Source organism: Piliocolobus tephrosceles, chromosome 12 (genome assembly GCF_002776525.5).
Source record: "Piliocolobus tephrosceles isolate RC106 chromosome 12, ASM277652v3, whole genome shotgun sequence".
Lineage (NCBI taxonomy): Eukaryota > Metazoa > Chordata > Mammalia > Primates > Cercopithecidae > Piliocolobus > Piliocolobus tephrosceles.
The window spans coordinates 83,790,199-83,811,831 of record NC_045445.1 but is presented as its reverse complement, the minus strand read 5'-3'; the positions used below and the strand labels follow the sequence as shown (position 1 = coordinate 83,811,831).

At 44.7% G+C, this 21,633-nt stretch overlaps 1 pseudogene; it reads right to left on the bottom strand.

Annotated features, from left to right (window-relative positions):
- Positions 1-20,686: 20,686 nt before the first annotated feature.
- LOC111535673 lies at positions 20,687-21,530 on the bottom strand (annotated as a pseudogene).
- Between the last annotated feature and the right edge of the window lie 103 nt (positions 21,531-21,633).

Below are 21,633 nucleotides of genomic sequence, written 5' to 3'. Positions count from 1 at the left end.
AGTATGTATATATTGAATGTAGTGAATGTATTAGGGAAGGGGCCAGGCTTGAGGAAAAAGCACCTGCTACAAGACTATACAGTGAGAGGTGATGAGTGCTTCAATTAAAGCAATGACTGGGTTGGAGAATATGGGCTAGATTTGGGAGATGTTTAGGAGATAGACTCAACTGCATTTGGTGACTATTATTGGCAGACAAGGAATAAGGAGACATATAGGATTCATTCATCCAGTCAGTAAATATAGTGTACCCACCATGCACCTGACACTGTTCTAGGCCCTGGCAATATAGCAGGGAAAACACTGATATAAATCCTATTCTCATGGAGCTTGCATTCCAGTGGAAAAGAACAGACAGTAAACAAGTAAACACAAACTGTGAGAAGTAAAAGAAGGTGATGTATTAAAGTAATTGTGACTGGGTTGGAGTAGAGGCCATCCTACTTTAGATAAGTAGACAGAGAAGGTGTCTAATAACGAGGTGGTATTTTAGCTGAGACTTGAAGATAAGAAAAAGCCATCCATGCATTGAGCCAGGGGAAGATCATTCTAGGTGGAATGAATAGTAAGATCAAAGGCTCTGAGGCAAAAAAGAAGTTGGTGTATTTGAGGAACTGAAATATTGCTAGCGTTTCTGGGAGTGTAATAGGCAAAGAGGAGAGTGGAATTCTTCCAGGTTTTTGTCTTAGGAAATCAGGGATGGGGGTGGGATGTGATTGTGGAAGAACTTAAGGAATAGGTTTTGGGTTGAATATGGTAATGAATTAAGTGTCAAATTTGGTGAGTGAGATATCTGGGAGACATCCAAGTGGAGATGTTCAGTAAGTAGCTGGAAATAGTGGAGCTCAGGAGAAAGGTTGGGTTGTTAATGTCATTAGCTAATGGACATAATGTAAAGTTACGGAGATGAGAGCAGGCCCAAGGGGAGAACTTGGGAAAAGACCCAGTGTCCAATGGGTAGGCAAAGGTAGAAGAAGCTTGAGGGGTCGGGGCGTGGTGGCTCACGCCTGTAATCCCAGCACTTTGGGAGGCCGAGGCAGGTGGATCACGAGATCAGGAGTTTGAGACCAGCCTGACCAATATGGTGAAACCCCGTCGCTATTAAAAATACAAAAAATTAGCTGGGCATGGTGGTGAGAGTCTGTAGTCCCAGCTACTCAGGAGGCTGAGGCAGGAGAATCACTTCAGCCCGGGAGGTAGAGGGTGCAGAGCCGAGATCGCGCTGCTGCACTCCAGCCTGGGTTACAGAGCGAGACACCATTTCAAAAATAATAAAAAAAAAAAAACAAAAATAAATCTAAATAAAAGATTTTCAAGACCTTTATGCAGAAAATAATGAAATTTTACTGAAATATATTAAAGACTTAAATAAGACTTAAATAAGTGGAGAGCCATTCCAGATTCATGAATAGCAAGACTCAATATACGAAACATGTTGATATGGTTTGGATGTTTGTCCTCTACAAGTCTCATGTTGAAAGGTGATCCCCAATATTGGAAGGGAGGCATGGTGCGAGGTGTTTGGGTCATGGGGGCAGATCCCTCATGAATGGCTTAGCATCATCCCCTTGGTGATGAGTGAGTTCTCTATTAGTTCACTGAGATCTGGTTGTTTGAAAGAATGTGGCACCTCCTCCTCTGTCTTGCTCCCGCTCTCGCCATGTAACATGCTGGCTCCCCTTCACCTTCTGCCATGATTGTAAGCTTCCTGAGACCTGCTCAGAAGCAGATGCCTGCACCATGCTTCCTGTAAAGCCTGCAGAGAACCGTGAGCCAATTAAACCTCTTTTCTTTATAAATTACCTAGCCTCACAAATTTCTTTATAGTGACGCAAACGGACTAACATAGATGAAAAGATATCTTAAATTGATCTATGAATTCCAAGGCAGTTTCATCAAAATTCCAATAAGGGTTTTCATAAAATTTGACAAAATAATTTGACACTTTATATGGAAGATGAATGGACCGAAAATAACTAAGGAGACAAACAGGATGAGGGAACTGGAACTTGCCCTTTTGGATATCAAGGCTTATTTTAGGCTGGGTGCAGTGGCTCATGCCTATAATTTTAGCAATTTGGGAGGGGGAGGTGGGAGGATCACTTGAGTCCAGGGGTTCAAGATCAGCCTGGGCAACATGATGAAACCCCATCTCTACAAAAAGCATACACAAAAAAATTTAGCCAGGCATGGTTGTACACACCTGTGGTCCCAGCTACTTGAGAGGCTGATGTGGGAGGATCACTTGAGCCCAGGAGTTTGAGGTTGCAGTGAGCCATGATTATACCACTGCACTCCAGCCTGGGCAACAGAGTGAGACCCTCTCTCTCTCTCTCCAAAAAAAAAAAAGAGAAAAAAAAGACTTATTTTAAAGCAACAGTTAAGAGTTTGGGATTGGCACAGGAATAGGTAAACGTAGCAATGGAATAGAATAGAGAACTTAGAAGCAGATCTGAACATATGTGGAAACTTGGTAAATATCAAAGTAGCATTGCAGATCAGTGGGGAAAGGATGTACTATTCAATAAACAGTGTTAGATCAGTTAGTTATTCATATAGGAAAGAAATGAAATGAGATTCCTACCTCATATATCATACAAAAATCAATCTAGATGGATAAAAGACTTAGATGTGCAAGGCAAAGACTTTTTTTTTTTTTTTTTTTTTTGGAGACTGAGTCTTGCTCTGTTGCCCAAGCTGGAGTGCAGTGGCGTAATCTGGGCTCCCTACAACTTCCACCTCCCAGGTTCAAGCGATTCTCCTGTCTCAGCCTCTCGAGTAGCTGGGATTACCGGTGCCTGCCACTATGCCTAGCTAATTTTTGTATTTTTAGTACAGATGGGTTTCACCATGTTGGCTAGGCTGGTCTTGAACTCTTGACCTCAAGTGATCTACCTGCCTCAGCCTCCCAAAGTGCTAGGATTACAGGTGTGAGCCACTGCATACGGCCAAAATTTTAGACCTTTTAGGAGAAATATAAGATAATTTATTTATTTATTTATTTTTTGAGATAGCATCTCGCTCTGTCGCCCAGGCTGGAGTGCAATGGTGTGATCTCAGCTCACTGCAACCTCCACCTCCTGGGTTCAAGCAATTCTCCTGCCTCAGCCTCCTGAGTAGCTGGGACTACAGGCGCCCACCACCACGCCCAGCTAATTTTTATATTTTTAATAGAGACAGGGTTTCACCATGTTGGCCAGGGTGGTCTCGATCTCTTGACCTCGTGATCTGCCCGCCTCGGCCTCCCAAAGTGCTGGGATTACAGGCGTGAACCACCATGCCTGGCCAATATAAGATAATTTAAAACATTTTTTTAAATTTTAATTTTTTTTTTTTTTTTTTGAGACAGATTCTCACTCTGTCACCCAGGTTGCAGTGCAATAGAGAAATCACAGCTCACTGCAGCCTCAACCTTCTGGGCCCAATTGATCCTCCCATCTCAGCCTCCTGAATAAGCTGGGTCTACAGGCACATGCCTGGCTAATTTTTGTACTTTTTATGGAGACAGAGTCTCACTATGTTGCCCAGGCCAGTCCCAAACTCCTGGCCTCAAGCCATGCTCCTGCCTCAGCCTTCCGAAGTGCTAAGTGCTGGGATCATAGGTGTGGGTCACTGTGCCCACCAAGAATATTTCTATGACTTTGGTATACAAAAGGATTTCTTAGACAATAACATAAAGGACAAATCATAAAATAAAAGTTGGATGCATTTAACTATGTTAAAAAATATAGGCCGGGCGCGGTGGCTCAAGCCTATAATCCCAGCACTTTGGGAGACCGAGACGGGCGGATCATGAGGTCAGGAGATCAAGACCATCCTGGCGAACACAGTGAAACCCCGTCTCTACTAAAAAATACAAAAAACTAGCTGGGCGAGGTGGTGGGCGCCTGTAGTCCCAGCTACTCAGGAGGCTGAGGCAGGAGAATGGCGTAAACCCGGGAGGCAGAGCTTGCAGTGAGCTGAGATCTGGCCACTGCACTCCAGCCTGGGTGACAGAGTCAGACTCCGTCTCAAAAAAAAATAAAAAATAAAAAATAAAATAAAATAAACTTTTGAAGCTGGGCACGGTGGTTTACGCCTGTAATTCCAGCACCATGGGAGGCCGAGGCAGGTGGATCACTTGAGGTCAGGAGTTCGAGACCAGCCTGACCAACATAGTGAAACCTTATCTCTACTAAAAATACAACAATTAGCCAGGCATGGTAGCACATGCATGTAATCCCAGCTTCTCGGGAGGGTAAGGCAGGAGACTCGTGAAGGGGTGGCCTGCCCCTCCACACCTGTGGGTGCTTCTCGCTAGGTGGAAACGAGAGACTTGAGAAAAGAAATAAAGACACAGAGACAAAGTATAGAGAGAGAAAAGCGGGGCCCCAGGGGGCCAGTGCTGTGCTTTCAGAGGACCCACACTGGCACTGGTCTCTGAGTTCCCTCAGTATTTATTGCCAAAAAGATAAGGGAGTAAATTAGCAGTAAGATGTTCCATTTTCCCAGGATCGGGCAGGAGACAGATGTTTTTCTTTTACTGAGATTTAAAGGAATGGTACTGACCTTCAACCCAAGCAGGCTTTAAACATTTATCTAACAAAGCACATTCCTTACAGCCCAGAATCCTTTCAACTTTAATTAGCACAGCAATGTTTCTAGCAAGGACAAGATTGGGGGTAGAGTCACAGATTAACAGCATCTCAAATATAGAGCTGAATGGAGTCTCTTAAACTTACTTCTATCTATAATAACACAGCAACAGGCTAACCTATTTTTTCCCTACAGACTCGCTTGAGCATGGCAGGCAAAGGCTGCAGTGAGCCGAGATCACACCACTGCCCTCCAGGCTGGGTGACAGAGTAAGGACCTGTTTCTAAATAAATAAATAAATAAACTTTTGTTCATCATAAGACATCATTTTAAAAGGTGATGGGCTGGCAGAAGATGTTTCCAATTCATACAACTGATAAAGAATAACTCTCCTGGGCCAGGCACGGTGGCTGAGGCCGGCAGTTCACCTGAGGTCGGGAGTTCGAGACTAGCCTGGCCAACATGGTGAAACCCCGTCTCTACTAAAAATACAAAAAAATTAGCTGGTTGTGGTGGTGGGTGCCTGTAATCTCAGCTACTTGGGAGGCTGAGGAAGGAGAATCGCTTGAACCCGGGAGGCGAGGTTGCAGTGAGCCGAGATCACACCATTGCACTCCAGCCTGGGCAACAAGAAAAAAGAAAAAAGAAAAAAGAAAAGAAAAGAATAACTATCCTGACCCAACTGCGGTGGCTCATGCCTGTAATCTCAATGCTTTGGGGACCGAGGTAGGAGGATCACCTGAGCCCAGGAGTTCGAGGCTGCAGTGAGCTGTGATCACACCACTGCACTCCTCCAGCCTAGGTGATAGAGTGAGACCTTGTATCAAAAAAAATATAAAAGAGAATCCTGGCCAGGCGCGATGGCTCACACCTGTGATCCCAGCATCCCAGAACTTTGACGGGCAGAGGTGGGAGGATTGCTTGAGCCCACAAGTTTGAGACCAGACTGGGTAACATAGGGAGGTCTATCTCTAGCAAAAATTCTTTTCAAATTCTGAAAAAAAAAATGTAAGACTATATATCAGTAAGAAAAAGACAAGCCATCCAATGAAAACTGACCAAAAAACATAAAGCAGCATTTCACAGAAGAGGACACAGGAATGGCCAATAGAACTTCTGCTTCATCCATAATCAGAAAAATGCAAAACGATCATGATGAGATTCATTTTGTACCTATCAGATTGAAAAATATTAAAAATATTAAATATTAAAAAGCCTTATAATACTAGTGTTGTCAAGGATGTTAAGCAATGGAAATCCTACTAGCAGAAGTGTAAATTGATATAATCACTTTGGATATATTTTGATATTTAGTAAATCTGAATGTGGTTATAACCTCTGACTTAATCAGCAAATTTTTTTTTTTTTTTTTTTTTTTCTGAGAAGAAGTCTTGCTCTTGTCCCCCAGGCTGGAACGCAGTGGCGTGATCTCGGCTCACTGCAACCTCCGCCTCCCGGGTGCAAGTGATTCTCCTGCCTCAGCCTCCCAAGTAGCTGGGATTACAGGCACCTGCCACCACACCCGGCTACTTTTTGTATTTTCAGTAGAGACGGGGTTTCACCATGTTGGCCAGGCTGGTCTTGAACTCCTGACCTCAGGTGATCCGCCCACCTCGGCCTCCCAAAGTGCTGGGATTACAGGTGTGAGCCACCGCACCCGACCGACTTAATCAGCAATTCTACCCCTAGGTACATACGCTAGAAAAAGTCTTGCACCACCGTACCAGAAGACATACACAAGAATCCAGGAGTGTTAATAGCTGCACTGATCTTTATAGCAAAAAGTTGGAAACAGCTCAAATGTTCTTCGATAAGAGAATGGTTTACTAAATTATGGTATTATTATAAAATGGAAAACTATACATTGGTAAAAAATACCTACAGATACGAATATCAACACAGATGAGTCCCACAAACATAATGTTGAAGGAAAGTTCAGAAAAATTCATATGATATGATTCTATGGATATAAGGTTCAAAAACATGGGTGAGAAAGCCATGAAGAAAAGTATAATGGCTGGCCAGGCATGGTGGCTCATGCCTGTAATCCCAGCGCTTTGGAAAGTGAAGGCAGGAGGATCACTTGAGGCCAGGAGTTCAAGATCAGCCTGGGCAACATGGCGAAGCCCAATCACTACTAAAAATACAAAAATTAGCCAGGCGTGGTGGCGCATGCCTGCAGTCCCAGCTACTTGGGAGACTGAGACAGGAGAATCTCTGAACCTGGGAGGTGGAGGTTGCAGTGAACTGAGATAACACCACTCCACTCCAGCCTGGGTGACAGAGTGAGGCTCTGTCTCAAAAAATAAATAAACAAACAAACAAACAAAAAAAGTACAATTCCTAATAGCAGTTACATCTTGCAGGGAAGGAAAGGAATGCAATTCAGAAGGGTATCCAGAGAGCTTCGGAGGCTCTGGTAATGTTCTGGTTTGTGAGCTGATTGGTGGGTACTTTGATGTTCATTTTCTTATTCTTTAAATTATATATGATATTTTTATCTATCGTAAATGTCAGATATACTTTTGTATTTGTGATATATTTCATAAAAGTTTTTAAGCTGAAAGAAAAAGTGACTGGAAGGTGAGAAAGCAGCTAGGCTATCAGGGGGAGGAGAATGATAGTAATAGCTAAAGGGAGAAATGGGATAACCAGAAAAATTTTAAAAGACCTATGAGGCCGGCTGTGGTGGCTCATGCCTGTAATCCCAGCACTTTGGGAGGCCCAGGTGGGAGGATCTCTTGAGCCCAGGAATTTGAGACCAGCCTGGGCAACATAGCGAGACCATGTCTCTATGAAAAATAAAAAAAATTATCTGGGCATGGTGGTGTGCACCTGCAGTCCTAGCTGGAGGTGCTAGGGAGGCTGATGTGGGAGGGTCACTTGAGCCCAGGAGTTTGGGGCTGCAGTGAACCATGATTGCATCACTGCACTCCAGTCTGGGCAACAAACTGAGACTCTGTCTCAAAAAACAAAATCAAAAACAAAACTAGCCGGACATAGTGGCATATACTTGTAGTCCCAGCTACTCGGGAGGCTGAGGCGAGAGGATCCCTTGAGCCCAGGAGTTCGAGGTTGCAGTGGGCTATGATCGCACCACTGCACCCCACCATGGATCCTGTCGCTTAAAAAAAGAGAAAGACTTATGAGCATGTTTACAGCCTTGGTTCATTCAACAAACATTTACTAAATTCCCACTATGTACCCAGTAGTACGCTGGGCCTTGGGGTACAGAGATACATTTATTCAATTATGTAGTTACCCATTCTTCTAACAGCCAGAAACAATTCATTTATTCATTCAATAAATATTTATTAAGTGGATACTATGTGCCAGGATTGATCTAAGTGCTGGAAATACAGCATTGAACAAAAGTCCTTTCATGGAGGTGGAGAGAGGCAATAAATATCTGTAAGGTTGTGATAAGTACTATAAAGAACACTAAAGTAATATAATGGTACAAAGGGAATGTGTATGTGTTAAGGAGGAGAGAGTTGCTATTTTAGATAAGGTGGTCAGGGAAGGCCTTTCAGAGAAGGTGACATTTGAACAGATAAATTAATGAAGTGAGGGCATAAATTATGTGGCTCTCTGGGGGAAGATGATTCCAGGCAAAGAGAAAACACATGCAAGGGGTAGTTAGGAGGCTATTGTAGTAATCTAGGCAGGAGATGATGACGGCTTGGATGAGGCTGGTAGTAACGAAGATGGTGAAAAGTGGTTAGAGAAGGGATGGGATGGGCTGGGCCCGGCGGCTCACGCCTGTAATCCCAGCACTTTGGGAAGCCGAGGCGGGCGGATCACCTGAGGTCAGGAGTTCAAGACCAGTCTGGCCAACATGGCAAAACCCCATCTCTACTAAAAATACAAAAAGTAGCCGGACATGGTGGTGCATGCCTGTAATCCCTGCTACTCGGGAGGCTGAGGCAGGAGAATCACTTGAACCCAGGAGGTGGAGGTTGCAGTTGCCATCGCACTCCAGCCTTGGCAACAAGAACGAAACTCCATCTCACACACACACAAATACGCACACAAAAAGTAACCATTGAACTGATATTTGACAGATAAAAAGAGTTATTTAATTATACAAATCATGAAGGCATTCCAAAGAAAATCACATATCTATAGGTATGGATGCTTAAGAATATATTTCATAATGGATCTTTGATTTGGAATATCTGAGATAATGGTAGAAGATGCAGCTGGAAAGGAGACCAGAGCCAAATCTTGATGGACACTATATGTCAGTCCGTGAGGAATGGGCTCTACCACCTCGGCCACCCAAAGTGCTGGGATTACAGGCGTGAGCCACAGCGCCTGGCCTATTGATGGATTTTAAGTAGGAAAATGACATGATGCCACTTGTGTGGTTATAAGTAACAAAAAACTTGACTAAAATAAGTAGGTATTTGTTTTTCTCATATAAGAAGTCCAAAGATAGATAGTTGTTGGCTTTGGTTCAAAGACTTAGCAATGGCATCAAGAATTCAGTCTCTATCTGTCTGCTCAACCCTCCCTAGCAGGCTGGCTTTCGGCCTTCGTGCTTGTTGCCTTATGGTCACAGGATGGCTGCTTTAGTTCCAGTAATCACATTCATGTTTGCGGAAGGAAACTGGAGAAAGTAGTGGCACTATGGCTGTCCCTTATATAATGAAAGCACAAACTTTCTCCCACTCTCAGCACACTTCCCTTTATCTCATGGCCAATACTGGACAATATGGTAACTTGCAGCTTTAAGGTTGTACAATTGTGAATCTCACAAACGGAAACAGGTTTAGACAAAGCATGATTCATATTTGGGTTGGGCATATTCCTTCCCTGCACATATATGGGTTCTCTTGGCAAATAAGAAGTGGAGGGGCGGCTCTTGAGTGGACAATTAATAATACAAGCATACCTCAGAGATATTGTGGGTTCAGTTCCAGACCACTGCAATGAAGTACATATCACAATAAAGTGAGTCACAGGGATTTTTTTGTTTCCCAGTGCATATAAGTTATGTTTACATTATATTGTAGTCTATTAAATGTGCAATAGCACATCTAAAAAATACTTTATCACTAAAAAATGCTAATGATCATCTGAGCTTTCAGCGAGTGGTAATATTTTTGCTGGTGGAGGGTCTTGCCTTGATATTGATGGCTGCTGACTGATCAGGGTGGTGATTGCTGAAGATTGGGGTGGCTGTGGCAAATTTTTAAAAGAAGACAGAAGTGAAATTTGCCGCATCAATTAACTCTTTCTTTCACAAAAGATTTCTCTGTAGCATGTGATGCTGTTTGACAGCATTTTACCCACAGTAGAACTTCTTTCAGAATGGGAGTCAATCCTCGCCAACCCAACCCTGCCAGTGTGTTATCAACCAGGTTTATATAATATTTTAAACGCTTGTTATCATTTCCATATTGCTCATAGCATCTTCACCAGGAGTAGAATTCACCTCAAGAAGCACTTTTTTTTCCTCTTTTGAGACAGGGTCTCACTCTGTCACCCAGGTTGGAGTGCAGTGGCACGATCATGGCTCATGCCGCCTAGGTTCAAGTGATTCTCCCAACTCAGCCTCTCTAGTAATTGGGGCTACAAACATATGCCACCACCACTGGCCTTTTTTTTTTTTTTAAGAGATGGGGTCTTACTGTGTTGCCCAGGGTGATCTTGAACTCCTGGGCTCAAGTGATCTTCCTGCCTCAGCCTCCTAAAGTGCTGGGACTACAGGTGTGAGCCAGCACACCTGGCCAAGAAACCACTTTTCTTTGCTCATCCGTAAGAAGCAACTACTCATCCATTCAAATTTTACTATGAGATTACAGCAGTTCAGCCACATCTCCGGGATTCATTTCTAATTCCAGTTCTCTTGCTATTTCCACAGTATCTTTTTTATTTTTATTTTTCGCCTTGAGACGGAGTCTCGCTCTGTCTCCCAGGTTGGAGTGCAGGGGTGCGATCTTGGCTCACTGCAACCTCCGCCTCCCAGGTTCAAGCAATTCTCCTGCTTTAGCCTCCCAAGTAGCTGGGACTACAGGCGTGTGCCACCATACCCGGTTAATTCTTGTATTTTTAGTAGAGACGGAGTTTCACCATGTTGGCCAGGCTGGTCTCGAACTCCTGAACTCGTGATCTGCCTGCCTTGGCCTCCCAAAGTGCTGGGATTACAGGTGTGAGCCACCATGCCTGGCCTATTTCCACAACATCTTTAGTGATTTCCTCCATTGAAGTCTTGTACCCCTCAAAGTCACCCATGAGAGATGGAATCAACTTCTTCCAAACTCCTGTTAATGTTGATATTTTGACGTGTTTCCATGAATTACAAATGTTCTTAATGGCATCTAGAATGGTGAATCCTTTCCAGAATGTTTTCAATTTGTTTTGCCCAGATCCATCAGGGCAATCACTATCTGTGGCAGCTACAGCCTTACAAAATGTGCTTCTTAAATAATAAGACTTGGAAAGTCTAGATTCCTCCCTGATCTGTGGGCTGTAGAATGGGTGTTGTGTTACAGGCAGGAAAATAGCTTTAATCTCTTTGTGTATCTCCATCAGAGTTCTTGGATTACTAGGTACATTGTCAATGAGCAGTCATCTTTTGAAAGGAATCTTTTTTTTTTCTGAGCAGTAGATCTCAATGGTGGGTTTAAAAAATATTATTATTATTATTTTTTGTGAGACTGAGTCTTGCTCTATTGCTCAGGCTGGAGTGCAGTGGTGCGATCTCGGCTCACTGCAATCTCTGCCTCCCAGGTTCAAGCAATTCTCATGCCTCAGCCTCCTGAGTAGCTGGGATTACAGGCACCCACCACCCCGCCCAACTAATTTTTTTTGGCAGGGCGGATGGAGTCTCAATCTGTCACCCAGGCTGGAGTGCAGTGGCTCGATCTCAGCTCACTGCAACCTCCACCCCCTAGGTTCAAGCAATTCTCTTGCCTCAGCCCTTTCCAGTAGCTGGAATTACAGGCGTGCGTTACCACGCTCAACTAATTTTTGTATTTTTAGTAGAGACAGGATTTTGCCATGTTGGCCAGGCTGGTCTCGAACTCCTGACCTCAGGTGATCCGCCTGCCTTGGCCTCCCAAAGTGCTGGGATTACAGTCGTGAGCCACTGCATCTGACCCTAATTTTTGTATTTTTAGTAGAGACAGGGTTTCACCATGTTGGCCAGGCTGGTCTTGAACTCCTGACCTCAAGTGATCTGCCTGCCTCGGTCTCCCAGAGTGCTGGGATTACAGGTGTGAACAACCGTGGCTGGCCAAAAAATAAAAAAAAATAAAAAAAATAAAAAACAAGTAAGCTTAAAATATTCATTAAACCAGCTGGGCATGGTGGCTCATGCCTGTAATCCTAGCAACTCCTCATTCGTTGCTGGGAGGAGGCTGCAATGGATAGGAGGCTGAAGCAGGCAGATTGCTTGAGCCCAGAAGTTTGAGACCAGCCTGGGCAATGTGACGAAACCTTGTCTGTACAAAAAATACAAAAAAATTAGCCTGGCATTGTGGTGCACACCTGTAGTCCCATCTACTGGGGAGGCTGAGGAGGCTGAGGTGGGAGGATCACCTGAGCCCAGGAGGCTGCAGTAAGCTGTGACTGTGCCACTGCACTCCAGCCTGGGTGACAGAGCAAGACCCTGTCTCAAAAAGAAAAAAAGTCACCAGCTGCATTAGCCCCTAACAAGAATCAGCCTATTCCTTTGAAACTTTGAAGACAGGAATTGACTTCTTGCTAGATTTTAAAGTTCTAGATGACATCTTCTTCCAACAGAAGACTGCTTCATCTATATAGAAAATCTCTTGTTCAGTGTGGCCACTTTCGTTTCTTTTTTTTTTTGAGATGGAGTCTCGCTCTGTCGCCCAGGCTGGAGTGTAGTGGTACGATCTCAGCTCACTGAAACCTTCACTTCCTGGGTTCAAGCAATTCTCTTGCCTCAGCCTCCTGAGTAGCTGGAATTACAGGCACGCGCCACCATGCCCGGCTAGTTTTTTGTATTTTTAGTAGAGATGGGGGTTTCATCATGTTGGCCAGGCTGGTCTCGAACTCCTGACATCATGACCTGCCTGCTTTGGCCTCCCAAAGTGCTAGAATTACAGGTGTGAGCCACTACGTCTGGCCACAGTGCAGCCACTTTCATCAATCATCTTAGCTAGATCTTTTGGATAACTGGCTATGGCCTCTACATCCTGACTTGCTGCTTCACCTTGCAGTTTGATATTATGGAGATGGCTTCTTTCCTTCAACCTCATGAACCAACCTCTGCTAGCTTCAGACTTCTGTTCTGCAGCTTCCTCGCCTCTCTCAGCCTTCGTACAGTTGAAGAGAGTTAGGGCCTTGCTGTGGATTAAGCTTTGGTGTAAGAGCATATTGTGGCTGGTTTGATCTTCTATCTGGACCACTAAAACTTTCTCCATATCAGCAATAAGGCTGTTTTGCTTTCTTATCACTCATGTATTCACTGGAGTAGCACTTTTAATTTCCTTTAAGAACCTTTCCTTTGTGTTCCCAACTTGGCTAACTGGCACATGAGGCCTAGCTTCTTGAAAGCCTGTCTCAGCTTTCAACATGCCTTCCTCACTAAGCTTAATCATTCCCAGTTTTTGGCTTAAAGTGAGAACCAGACTCATGCCTGTAATCTCAGCACTTTGGGAGGCTGAGGTGGGAGGATTGCTTGAGCCCAGTCATTCGAGGGCAGCTTGGGCAACATAGGGAGACCCTGTCTCTACAAAATTTTTTTAAAAAAAATTAACTGGGTGTAGTGGTCCCAGCTACTCAGGAGGCGGAGGTGGGAGGATCCCCTGAGTCCAGGAGATTGAGGCTGCAGCCAGCCGTGATTGTGCCACTGCACTCCAGCCTGGGTAACAGAGTGAGACTCTGTCTCAAACAAACAAACAAATAAATAATAGAGAGCTGTGTGACTCTTTCTTTCACTTGGACACTTAGAGGTGGATAAGAGAAACCTCTGATAAGGGGGACTACTGTATTTTGCAACTTGCTTTTTACACATAATATATTGTGAACATCTCTCTCTCTCTGTACATATACATATCCTCATTATTATTTTTTCTTCTGCAGTGACTTGGAATCCATTCCTTTTTTAATTGAAAATTTTATTGAGATATTTGTAAGAAATAATAGAGATTCCTTGTACACTTTGCCTAGTTTCTCCCAACGGCAACATTTTGCAAATATCACAACCGGGATAATGACATTGATATGATCCACCAATCTTTATTCAGGTTTCTCCAGTTTGCCTTATTCTTTTCTTTTTCTTTTTTCTTTTATTTTTTGTAGAAATGAGGTCTCACCACGTTGCTGAGGCCAGTCTCGAACTCCTGGCCTCAAGTGATCCTTCGGCCTCAGCCTCCCAAAGTGCTGGGATTATAGATGTGAGACAGCACATCCAGCCCTCATTCTTTTAAAACATCCTATGGATAGACATTTAATTTTCCATTTTTTTGCTTTAACAATGTTTGAATCTCCTGGACTCTATTTAGTTCCACTTAATCTTTTTCTTTCGGGACCACTATAATATTAATTACTATGCATTTAATTGTAACTGGTGGATCAAATTACTTTTTTATTTTTAGATGGAGTCTTGTTCTGTCACCCATGCTGGAGGCTGGAGTGCTGTGGTGTGATCTCAGCTCACTGCAGCCTCTGACTCCCGGGTTCAAGCGATTCTCCTGTCTCAGCCTCCCGAGTAGCTGAGATTACAGGTGCCTGCCACCACACTCAGATAACTTTTGTATTTTCAGTAGAGACAGGTTTCACCATGTTGGCCAGGCTGGTCTCGAATTCCTGACCTCAGGTGATCCGCCTGCCTCGGCTTTCCAAAGTGCTGGGATTACAGGTGTGAGCCACCACACCTGGCCAAAATTAACTTATTATTCATCCTTTACGTGTTTTATTTGGCTACTGAGGTAGACAGGTAGCCCCCAGTGATCCCCACCTCCTGGTATTCATGCCTTTGTATAAGTCCCTCCCTCCTCTTGTGTGTGGGCTGGGCCCGATGATCTAACAAATGGAATACAGCAAAGGTGATGGAGCTATTACTTGCAAGACTAGGTTACAAAAGTCCATTACTTCCATCTTGCTGGTATGCTTTTGCTTTCTTTTGCTTGCTTCAGGGTGATGAACTTCAATACCCTGATGCTGTGTTGTTGTGAGCTCCCCTGTGGAGAGGCCAACATGTCAAGGAACTGAGACCCTTGGTCCAACAGTCCACAAGGTATTTTATACCCTGCTAACAACCACAAAGTGAATGTGGAAGTAGATCTTGCTCCAGTTGAACCTTGACATGAATTCAGTCCTGGCCAACACTTTGACTGCAACCTTGTGAGAGACCCTGAACTGTAAGACTTATCTAAGCAGTGCCTGGATTCCTGATCCATGGAGATAGTGAGGTCAATGCATGGTTTTGGTTTAACTTTTGATTTTGAAATAACTGTAAATTCACAGACAGTTGTAAATAAGTGGTATGGAGATCCCAATACTTTTCACTGAGCTTCCCCAAACGGTAACATCTTGCATAGCTATAGTACATTATCAGTCCCTGTTTTCAATTCATTTGAATATATACCTAGGCGTGGAATTACAGGGTCATATTGTAATTCTATGTTTGACTTTTTGAGGAACTGCTAAGCTGTTTTCCACAGTGACTGCATTTTATTTTCCACTCCCACCAGCAATGTATAAGGGCTCTGATTTCCTCACAATCCCACCGACAGTTGCTGCTTTCTATGCGTGCACGCGCAGGTGTATGTTTTATAATAGCCTTCCTAATGGGTGTGAAGTGGCACCTCATTGTGGTTTAGATTTGCATTTTTCTCATGACTAGTGATGTTGAGCGTCTATCCATGTGCTTATTGGTCATTTGTATATTCTCCTTGGAGAAATGTCTATTCAAACCCTTTGTTCATTTTTAGATTGGGTTGTTTGCTGTTGTTGTCCAGTTGTAGGAATTACTTATATATTCCGGATATTAATGCCTTATCAGATATATGATTTGCGAATATTTCTTCAATCCTATAGGTTGTCTTTTTACTCTGTTGATATTGTTGTTTAATGCACACAATTTTTAATTTTGATGAAGTTCATTTGACTTAGTTTTCTTTTGTGACCTGTACTTTTGAGTCATGTCCAAGAACTCATTGCCAAATCCAAGGTCATTAATATTTCCCCCTACGTTTTTTCTTTTATTTATTTATTTATTTATTTATTTATTTATTTATTTATTTATTTTTGAGACAGAATCTTGCTCTGTTACCCAGGCTGGAGTACAGTGGTGCAATCTCCGCTCACTGCACCCTCCACCTCCTGGGTTCAAGCGATTCTCGTGCCTCAGCCTCTCGAGTAGCTGGGTGGCGCGATCATGGCTCACTGCAGCTTTGACCTTTCAGGCTCAGGTGATTCTCCCACCTCAGCCTCCTGAGTGGCTGAAACTACAGACACCCTGCTAATTTTTTGATTTTCTGTAGAGGCGAGGTCTCACTATGTTGCCTAGGCTGGCCTGGAACTCCTGAGCTCAAACGATCCCTCCTGCCTCGGCCTCCCAAAGTGCTGGGATTATAGGCATGAGCCATTGTGCTCTGCCTAAATTTTTTTAGTTTGTTTTAGAGACAGGGTCTTGCTCTGTCACCCAGGCTGGGGTGCAGTGGCCTGGTCATAGCTCACTGCAGCACCAACTCCTGGGCTCAAGCAATCCTCCCACCCCAGTCCCAGTAGCTGGGACTACAGGTGCACACCACCACGCCTGGCTATCTTTTTTGTTTGTTTGTTTCTGTAGAGACAGGGGTCTCACTATGTTTCCCAGGCTGGTCTCTCAAGAGACCCTCCTGCCTTGGCCTTCCAAAGTGCTGGGATTACAGGCGTGAGCCACCAAGCTTGGCCGGAAATTTTTGATTACTGGTTCAGTCTCTTTACTTGTTATAAGTCTAGTCAGATTTTCTATTTTTCTTGACTCGGTTTTGGTAGTTTGTGTGTTTCTAGGAATTTGCTTATTTCATCTAGATTATTCAATAATTATAGTCTCTTATAATCCTTCTTATTTCAGTAACGTTGGTAGTAATGTTTCCTCTTTCATTTCTGATTTTAGTAATTTGAGCCTTCTCTCTTTTTTTCTTAGTCAATCTGGTTAAAGGTCTGTCAATTTTGTTGATCTTTGAATCTCTGTATTATTAGTCTACTTCCTATTTTGTTTATCTCCTCTTTACTCTTCATTATTTTCTTCTTGGGTTCAGTTTGCTCTTCTTGGTACAATTTTCTTCATAATTACCGTACTTGGAGTATGCTGTGATTCTTGGATCTGTGTTTATGGTATTCATCAAATTTGGAAAATTTTCGGCCTTTTCTTTTTTAATCCACCCCTCTTCCTTCAGGGACTCCCATCACATGTACAGAAGGCTGCTTCGGATTGCCCCCCCCTCATTGATGATCTGTTCTTTCGTTCAGTCTTTTTTCTCTGTGCTTCATTCCAGTAGTTTCTATTATTATGTCTTCAAGTTCACGAATCTTTTTTTCTGTAGTACCTAATTTGCTGTTAGTCCCATCTAATGTATGGGTTTTTTTTTGTTTTTTTTGTTTTTGTTTTTTTTTTTTAGACGGAGTTTCACTCTTGTCACCCAGGCTGGAGTGCAGTGGTGCGACCTTGGCTCACTGCAAGCTCTGCCTCCCAGGTTCAAACGATTCTCCTGCCTCAGCCTCCCGAGTACCTGGGATTACAAGCGCCCGCCACTATGCCTGGCTAATTTTTGTATTTTTAGTAGAGACCAGTTTCACCTTCTTGGCCAGGCTGGTCTCAAACTCCTTACCGCAGGTGATACAATTGCCTTGGCCTCCCAGAGTGCTGGGATTACAGGCATGAGCCACCACACCTGGCCTCATCTAACACATTTTTTTAAAAATTTAGATATTGCCTTTTTTAACTCTAGAAGTTTATCTTTTTAAATATCTCCTGTATCTCTACTTAACATGCTCAATTTTTCCTCCACCGTCTGGAATATGGTTATAATAACCATTTATCATCCTTGTCTATTAACTTTATCACCTATGTCATCTCTGGTCAGTTCCTATTGATTTTTCTCCCCATGGTGGATTACATTTTCCTGCTTCTTTGCTTGCCTGTTAATTTTCTATTGGAAGCCAGACATTAAAAATTTTACCTTGTTGGGTGCTGGGTATTTCTGTACTACTGTAAATATGCTTAAGCTTTGTTCTGGGAAGTTAAGTTATTCGGAAACGGTTTAACCTTTTTAAATGCTTGCTTTTAAGCTCTTGTTTGCTTAGTTGATTTTTAAGCCAGGTTCAAAAAGTAGCCTTTTAATCTAGGACTAGATTTGCTCCTCTACTGCGGAAGTATTCTACCCAGTGTCTTATGAAGTTTTCCCACCCACAATCAGGCCAGTGGGAACACAAACTATTCTGGTCCCTGTGTGATCTTTGAGTATTTGTCTCTCTAATCCCTTCAGGTGGTTCTTCTCTTAGCTTTAGGTGGTTTCTTTCTCTCTTTTTTTTTTTTCCAGACGGAGTCTCACTCTGTCGCTCAGGCTGGAGTGCAGTGGCGTGATCGCGGCTCACTGCAACCTCCATCTCCTGAGTTCAAGCCATTCTCCTGCCTTGGCCTCCCGAGTAGCTGGGACTACAGGTGTGCACCACCACGCCTGGCTAATTTTTGTATTTTTAGTAGAGACAGGGTTTCACCATATTGGCCAGGCTGGTCTCGAACTCCTGACCTCATGATCCACCCACCTCAGTCTCCCAAAGTGCTGGTAGGTAGTTTCTTTATGGGCATGCACTGACCAATCCCCAGCTGAAGACTTGAGAGACATCCTCTGCAGATCTCCAGAGCTTTCTCTTGGTGCAGCTATCTTTTCTCCAGTTTTCTGTCCTGTGAACTTTAGCTACGTTGGCCTCCTAGTCTTCCAAGTCTGTCTTCTTAGCTCAAAAAGACTGCTAGGCTATGCCTGTGTTCCTCCTCTCTGCACTGTGGCCTAAAAACTCTCTCCAGGCAGTATGCTAGGGCAATTATACAACTCATCTTGTGCTGGGCACAGTGGCTCACGCCTGTAGTCCCAGCACTTTGGGAGGTCGAGGCAGGTGGATCACCCGAGGTCAGGAGTTCGAGACTACCCTGGCCAACATGGTGAAACCCTGTCTCTACTAAAAATACAAAAATTAGCCAGGCATGGTGGTACACGCCTGTGATCCCAGCTACTCAGGAGGCTGAGGCAGGAGAATCGCTTGAACCTGGGAGGCGGAGGTCGCAGTGAGCTGATACCGCACCACTACACTCCAGCCTGAGCAACAGAGTGAGATTCTGTCTGAAACAAACAAACAAACAAACAAAACAAACAAAAAAACTCATCTTGTTTGTTTCTCCCCTTTCTCTTGTCACTATCATATGCTGCCTGATGTCCAGTGTCCGGAAACCATTGTTTTATATAGTCTGTCCCTTTTGTTGCTATTGTTTTAGGCAGTAGGGTGAATTACTCGATCTTGGCCAAATGTAGACGTCCCTCTGCCTCTTTGTGATACTGGGGTTTAAGATGTTACAGGTTGGGTTTTTCTGGTCAGTGAGAGTCTGGCCCTGAGAGACGGGGCTGAAATGGAATAGAAGAGCTCCTGGAGTGAAGGCAGAATAAGAAATGTAAGACTAGGCTGGGCACCGTGGCTCATGCCTATAATCCCAGCACTTTGGGAGGCCGAGGTGGGTGGATCACCTGAGATTGGGAGTTCGAGACCAGCCTGACCAACATGGAGAAACCCCGTCTCTACTAAAAATAGAAAATTAGCCAGGCATGGTGGCACATGCCTGTAATCCCAGCTGCTTGGGAGGTTGAGACAGGAAAGTCGCTTGAACCAAGGAGGAGGAGGTTGCGGTGAGCCGAGATCGCGCCATTGCCCTCCAGGGTGAACAAGGGGAAAACCCCTCCGTCACAAAAAAAAAAAAAAAAAAGTAAGCCTAAATTGTTAAGTGAGTCATTCATGTGGATGCTCAACAGGCAAACTAAGTGGAAACAGAACTGGTATTACAGACAGAGGGATGAGGATGGCAAAGGGCCTGGAGGAATAAATCAGCAGTAGCTTCAGAGAATTACAAAGTATTTCTTACAGCTGGAATATAAAGTACATAAGAAGCTGCTATGGTTTGAATGCGTCCCTTCTAAAATTCAGTTGTTGCCTTCGTGATAATATCAAGAGATGGATCTTTTAAGAGGTGATTAGGCCATGAGGGCCTCTCCCTCATGAACAGGATTAAGGCCCTCAGAAAGGAGAAAAGAGGCTTTTTAAAAACTCTTTTCCCCTCCGCCCCCCCCCCCCCCCCCCCCCCCGTGCCCCCCTGTAGATCCCAAAAAAAAAAAAAAAATTGCCCATAAAAGTTTCTGGATGGGAAAAAAAAAAGAGGCTTCACAGAGCATTCAGTTTGCTTGCCCTGCCACCTCTGTCTTGTGAGGACACAGAATTATTTTCCTTCAGAGGAGGCAGCCCTCACCAACAACCTAATATGCTGGCTCCTTGATCTTGGGATTCCCAGCCTTCAGAACTGTGAGAATACAAATTTCTATTCTTTAAAAATTACCCAATTTCAGGTATTCTGTTATAGCAGCACAAAACAAAGACAGAAATCATGTCAGGAAATGAAACGGACAGATGACTATATTTGAAGGATCCTGTCTGTTATACTAAGGAATTTTAGATATTTTCTTTTTTCTTTTTTTTTTTTTTTGAGACAGAGTCTCCCTCTGTCGCCCAGGCTGGAGTGTAGTGGCGCGATCTTGGCTCACTGCAAGCTCCGCCTCCCGGGTTCACGCTATTCTCCTGCCTCAGCCTCCTGAGTAGCTGGGACTATAGCCGCCCGCCACCACGCCCGGCGAATTTTTTTTTTTTTTTTTTTAAGCAAAGACGGGGTTTCACCGCGTTAGCCAGCATGATCTCGATCGCCTGACCTCGTGATCCGCCCGCCTCGGCCTCCCAAAGTGCTGGGATTACAGGCGTGAGCCACCGCGCCCGGCTGCTAACATTCTTTAAAAATATACATTTTACACTCCTTGCACCTCAGCAAAGGTGGCAATGTAATCAACATACTGGCTTATTTTGTTCTCCTCACTATTAGACGCATGTCCCCAAACTACCTGTTATAAGCCCTGTTTTTTTGGACTTCTCAAGGGCTTTGTCCATGGTTCTTCCCCCCGGCATCTGGGACAGTACCACTTGGGCTTTGGTTTATAATTGAGACTCACATACGAGAAGCGGAACCACTCGATGGGGCATTCGTCGTCGCAGCGGATCATCTCCCATTAGAAGGGCTCGCTGGAGTCGATGGGGAGGTCTGCGGGGGACGCCTGCCGCTACGCCTTGGCCATTGAGCTCTGCTTCTTCTTGGAGGTCTGGGCTTTCTTCTCCTTGGGCGTGCCCGAGGTGACGTCGTCGTGGTCGCGGTTGCTGGACGCGTTCTCTCCCGCTGCCGCCGAAAACGCTTTGCTGTTGGGCTTTTCCGCCCGCGCGGCCGCCTCGCCCCTGGGCCTGTCCGGGCGGACCTTGCCGCTGTCGCCCGCCGCGTTGCCCTGCTACTGCTGCGCCTGGAACGGCTCCACGTGGCTGTCCACCTGCAGCGTGCGGCTCTCCACCAGCTCTGCCCTCTGGCTCACGATCTGGATCTTCTGGTCGCCCGGCTCCTAGCTGCGGATCAGGGCCCGCTGGGCGCAGGATGGCACCTTCGGCTTCTGCGCGCAGTTCGTGTCACCGCGGACCTTCTCATAGCACTCGTCCAGGTCCTTCAGGGTCTCCTCCAGCAAAGTCTCCGCGCCTGGAGCCCCGCTAACTCACGCCTCCCCCGCTACACGCGGCCGCATCCTCCGGTCTGCAGAGGTGCGGCGTATGACAGTCTGCGAGCCGGTGTCGCAGTACGCCGGGGCTAGACGGGAGGCCCGAGCTGCAGCCCCCAGCCCTGGTCCCGGCCCGACCTCCGGCATTGCTCCGCGGCTGGAAGCGCAGTGCCGTTCTTACTGTGCTCCATTGCAACCATTGTTACTTTCTCTCTTTTTTTTTTTTTTTTGAGACGGAGTCTTGCTTGTG